This window comes from Uranotaenia lowii, chromosome 3 (assembly GCF_029784155.1).
Source record: "Uranotaenia lowii strain MFRU-FL chromosome 3, ASM2978415v1, whole genome shotgun sequence".
NCBI lineage: Eukaryota > Metazoa > Arthropoda > Insecta > Diptera > Culicidae > Uranotaenia > Uranotaenia lowii.
In genome coordinates, this window is record NC_073693.1 from 233,547,342 (window position 1) to 233,553,297 (window position 5,956).

The 5,956-nt window shown below is 33.5% G+C and overlaps 1 non-coding gene across 1 annotated transcript; it reads left to right on the top strand.

Moving 5' to 3' along the window:
* Positions 1-297: 297 nt before the first annotated feature.
* Positions 298-369, top strand: Trnae-cuc (transfer RNA glutamic acid (anticodon CUC)). The gene has a single exon. It is a non-coding gene; the product is annotated as a tRNA-Glu (tRNA).
* The last annotated feature ends 5,587 nt before the right edge of the window (positions 370-5,956 follow it).

Consider the following 5,956-nt stretch of genomic DNA (forward strand, 5'->3'; position numbering starts at 1 on the left):
GACGAACGAACGAACGAGCGAACGACAGAGAAAAAACAAGTGCGGAAAGATGATAACCTTATCAACGATACACCTTTCAATCGAGAGCGTCATCACTCGCGCGGCGCTTTCGGCCAACAACCGAAAAGACTTTATCGCGATTACACGCGAAACTAATTGATTATGGTTCGATGCGCCCCCGAGGGTGATGAATTATTTATAGATGGACGCGAAATAAGGCGATGAATCTTCGTCACTGATGATGTGGGTACGCCGGGGCGAAGCTCAAAATCTACTGTAATCACCCATCATATCAAGTCCCATATTGTCTAGTGGTTAGGATATCCGGCTCTCACCCGGAAGGCCCGGGTTCGATTCCCGGTATGGGAAGTTTTTTTGCCTCAGAAGGAGAAAGGGAGTTTGGGATATGTATTTTTCTGCTTTTTGATAATTCACCATAACAGATTATTTTGTACATACCTACTTCATTGGAAAAATGCTTAATCGTTTGAGCTCATATAAGTTAATGATATGCACGTAGAACAGACAGAGTGTGAGTTATCTTTAAGTACACAATTTGTGTATGGTATTCATTTCTGGAGCATACAATGTAACGTTATCTTATCATTTACTTAGCATTGTGTTCAAGATACCTTGTAAAAATTTCAGCGATAACCTGATAAGTAAAAATTATCATACAACGACACAGATTTGGTCAATAAAACGAATCAATGTGAAACAAATTTGATTTATCTATTGCTATCTCCTATTCAATAAATGGGTACCTATTTGATCGAAAGTAAAAGACAAGCTTTAAAAAGAGAGCTGCAACTGGAGTTTCGAATTTCAGTACAAAGATGATTTAATATTTTTTGAAATTGATCTCTAAATTTCTTTTTCAATATATGGAACTTTAACTCTGTTTTTATAAACTTTAAAGAGTTTATAATGATGTCAAAATGTATGTTTTAATGATTTGGACTTCCAGCCCTGTCCCTCTTCGAATGCGAATAGTGCTCACGAACAACTATAAAATCTATTTTAGTATCTAAATAACGTAACATTTCGCTTTTTTTGTCTGATAAGATTTCAAATTATACCAAATATAATATTAATAAAGATTTGCCTCCATTTTTTCCACTCCACCCAGAAATAAGGGAGGGTCTCCAATTATTTGTACGGAAACAACCGCTCTTTTAAGATATGATTCCTTTTGCTTGATATGCCAAAAACTTGCCCTGATTGATAAATAAGTTTTTAAGCTACACAACGCAATTGTTATGGAACACCCATTGTCCCTCTATTCTTCACAGAAAGGTTTGTAACAGTCATTGAAAAATATCTCGTACCCAAATACCTTCCCATGTTAAAATCATGTTAATAGATTTTTCTCCATATACTACGCTTGTAGACTTGACACATCACAACTTGAAACGATGTCAAATAGCACTTGTCATGTTATGAAATTTGGCGACTTTTTATACTGCAAATTTCTATATTTTTATTTGTTTATGCAAAAAGTGCAAATTAGATTTATATGGATAAGCTGTAACCCAATGTGACAAGGAAAAGAATATTTTTTAAAGGAGAAAATAAGTATATTTAAATTTGGTTATTCGAATTAATCACAGCAATTTTCTCTTTTTTTATACTGAGGGTCTTTTTTAAGACTTCCAAGATTTAAACTTACTGACTTTATCTGTTCATTAATAATCGATTGAAAAGTAAATTTTCAAAAATTGAATGGGCCGAAAAAAATCAGTTCATGCTTCGATGGTGGTATGAATATTTTCCAAAGTTTTCACGTGGGCATCACACAAAACCTTAAAATGATGGTTTTTGCGCCGAGAAGGGTTATCAAAGTTTCTTTAGCTTCAATTTTTTAATTTCAATCATATACACCGGGGCAAGTTCAAACGGATTTTACCATAGGTGACATTAATAAATCTAAGAAAGATATGTCTATCTTAGAAAAAAATCAAAATTCGAATTATACATAACTAAATCAGTTCTCAACAAACTCTCGTGGAAAGTAAATTATTCAAAGATGTTGACAAAAATATATTTCTAAGTTAACATTTGCACCGTTTATTGAGGAAAGTGAAAACAAAATGCTTTTTCTGAACTTATTAATAGATGCGTAACATAGTGTAAAGGCTTTGAAATGAATTTAATATATCTGCATTCACTGATACAACTGCATTTTTTCTGCAGTTAAGTTCATGTTTGATACTCCACTTTTACTAAATGCTGTTCTAAGCAATAGACCTTCATTTACAAAAACATTAAATGAAAAAAATCTGTGAATTCTGTGAAAATTTCTAAAATTCTGTGTCCTGTGACACAGATTCTGTAATGAAAATTTTGATTCTGTCAAATTACAGATTTTTCTGTAGTTTCGACAACCTTGGTGTTAATCTGAATTTTGAGTCTGAACTTGCAATCCTACCACCAGAAACAATGCAGGTATATCGTAATTCGAATTTTAAATTTGAAGTCTAAATTCAAATTATGAAAATAATTCTAAAGTTTTAATTTGCTTTTCAATTTCGATTTTTTTAAATACAAAGATTAGAAAAACAATGAGCACTGAATATACTGTTCCCTTGAAGTACCAATTAAATTCTATAAATTTTAAAAATGGTTACACGTTTTTATTGGAAAAGTTTCCTTCATAAATGTTAAAAAATCTAATCTTTTTCGTCTTCATATTTTAATTTAATTTTAAAATAAATTTATCAAATTTTATCAGTTTTTTTTTTTAATTTATGAATAAACTAGCTGACCCGGTGTGCTTTGCTACACCTTTCAAAATCAAATGATATTTTCAAAAATTATTAAAATTTTTATTTTTTTATTGGCATTATTTTAAATCAAACTATAGCATAATTTATAAGCAACCGCTATAAAATGAGAGCTGCAGCTGGAGTTTCGAATTGCAACACAAAGATAACTTAAACAAACATTCTAAATCTTGCTCTATAAATTTGTGTTAAAGACTGATAATTTGAATCTTTCTGGACGGTCTCAAATGAATCGTACGCAATCAATCTAACTTATAAAATATGCATATTTTTTCTTGATATCTTCTGGATTTATGCTGAAAAACTGATAAGAGAGCCCCCTGTCCTTACCGTCACCCCCTGCTGAAGGGGGAGGTCGTGATTTTTAATAATCATACCTAATTTTTTAGTTCCCTCTTATATCAAATATAGTTCCATTGGTTAATAAGTTTTTAAGCTTTACAACAAAATTTATATGGACCCTCCTCCTTTCTTCCCCTCTCTACACTGTAAAGCGTATGGATCTATAACAATCGTAGAAACATATCTCGTAACCAAGTACCTTTCCATGCCATATTTGTTTCCATTTATAGGCTTCGTAAGCATAAATTGAGTACTAATGCTAACAAAACTGAAGTGGGCTCACCTCCCTCCTCCTATGTACTTACTCACTGAAAGGAGGATGGTGTGTCAGATAATCATAGAATCATACCAAAAAGATTTTCCATGTTAAGTTTTGTCCATTTCTCGGATTTTGTTAAAAAAAAAGTTAAATGTAAGCCTCCTCTTCCCTTCCTATATTCTCAATTCTATTATCCTACTGCAAGAAAGGTATTGTTTCACATAGAAAAAGTATTTTTCGTACTCAAATACTTCTTGATGCCAAATTTGGTTTCATTTGCTCGATAAATTCTCGAGTATTGAAAAAAAAAATCATATGGAAGCTCCCCTTTCCCTCTTTATATCTTTTCGCTGAAAAAGGTGGGTCCCCCTTTTCATCATCCTCTTTGGAGAAGTGAGGGATACCAAATATTTATAGAAGCATTTATCGTACCCAAATATCGTTCCATGCCAAATTTGGTTCCATTTGCTGTTGTAGTTTTTGAGTTATGCTGTAAAAATTGTATGAAACTCCCCTCCCTCTTTCCTTTCTCCCCGCTGGAAGAAGGAAGGGGTCTCAAATTATCATTACAACATGTCACGTTCCCAAATACCCGCTTATGCCAAGTTTGGTTTCATAAGCTTAATTAGTTTATGAGTTTTGTAAAAAATTATAAAAGAGGCCCCTCCCCCCTTTAGTTCTCCCTCCAGGAAAGAGGGATGGGTTTCAAATTATCATAGAAATATTTTTCGTATCCAAATACCCTCCCATTCCAAATTTGGTTCCATTTGCTTCATTAGTTTTTGATTTATGTAAAAAAATATGAAAGAGGCCCCCTTCTCCTCTCTACTGGAAAGAGGGAGGGGTCTCAAAAAATCATTGAAATATTTTTCGTATTCAAATACTTTCCCGTGCCAAATTTGGTTCCAATATCTTGATTAGTTTTCGAGTTATATGAAAAATTGTAAGGTAGCCTCCCTCCCCCCTTCCTATCACCCCACTGAGAGGAGGGAGAGGTACCTAATATTCATAGAAATATTCCTCGTACCCAAATATCACCCCATGCAAATTTTGATACCATTTGCTTGATGGGTACTCGAGTTATGCAAAAACTTGTCTTTTGTTTGGGAGGCCCCTCCCTCCCTTATTAAGAGAGGGAGGGGTCTCAAACCATAATAGGAACCTTCCCCTGCCTCCAATACCCCCACCTGCCAAGTTTCACGCAGATCGGTTCAGTAGTTTCCGAGTCTATAGGGAACAGACAGACAGACAGACAGACAGACAGACAGAAATTCATTTTTATATATGGTCGGGATTCGACCAGACCGAACTGAAAGCCATCAGCATTTTTTCGAGTCACTTGAGTATAATGGGCAAATATTTTCATCTATAGACGAAATCTGCAAAACTTATCAACCCTATTCAATAGTTTCTAACCCAAGGAACAAATCCCATTGAATTATTTTAGACGTTTCGTTAGCGCACAAGAATATCAAGAGTTTCAAAATCTGCAGTTTCAAAATTTTCTCATGGCGTTCAGTTCGGTCTGGTCGAAGGCAGGCCATATATAGATTTATCGAATTCTATAGTTAATCTATTTAATATTTTTGAATATTTTTTAATAAGTTTGCTTTGTTTCTCTTTTTCGAAATTTGGCGAATGAATTTAAATCAGTGGTTTTCAAAGTGGTCCCTACCGCCCCCTTGGGGGCGTTGATTGCTTCTAAGGGGGCGTTGGAAGGGCTCAAAGGGGCGGTGAGGTCGTAGCTCACATTTTCATAAATCACGAAACAACGCAGATTTGAAATATCAAAGAGTAAGTTCGATGAAAAACAATGAAATTTAGTCACAGAACTAAACAACAGGTTCAAGAATAAAGTATCTATAATTTCACAAAGCTGCAAAAATTTTTTGATCCTTTATCACAATAAAAAAAAATCTTAAAAATGTATCTAAAAGATGATTTTTAAACTATCAAAGATTTTGTATATGCTCTACATGTTGATCTCGTTTCGTAAGCGTATTTTGAGTTATATCCAAAAAGATTTATTTTAGATGGCAATGCATGATAATCTTTAAAATGTATTGTGTTAAAAATCTGTTTAGCTGAAAAAACCTTCGAAAAAATCAGCAAAGAAGGCGTCATCTATGATTTAGTGATAGATGGTTTTGGAAACAAAATATGAAAATTTTTTTAAGGAAGCGAATTCAATTATAGGTGTATATTTGAATAATCAATGGTGAACATAGAATTTTGGATTACCAAAATTTAAGATTGCCCGCATATTTTACACAAATAATTGGGGAAAGTCCGGTCCGGACCGGTTGTCCGTATTTTTCCCGGAATTATTTACTTTATTTATAAAGTCTAACAAAATCTCGAAATGAATTATTGAGATTTTTCAGTTTTACGTCCAATGAGAAGTTTTTTATGGCAATCCAAATATTCGTGACTTGTTTTTCGGAAGCCTGAAATACGATTTAAAAATTTTCAAGTGTATTCTTGTTTTTTACTCAATCAATCCGTTATTTTGACCAAATTTGCCCGGACGTTGTCCAGATTTTGGGTTGAACATTCTGATATCAAATGCTTG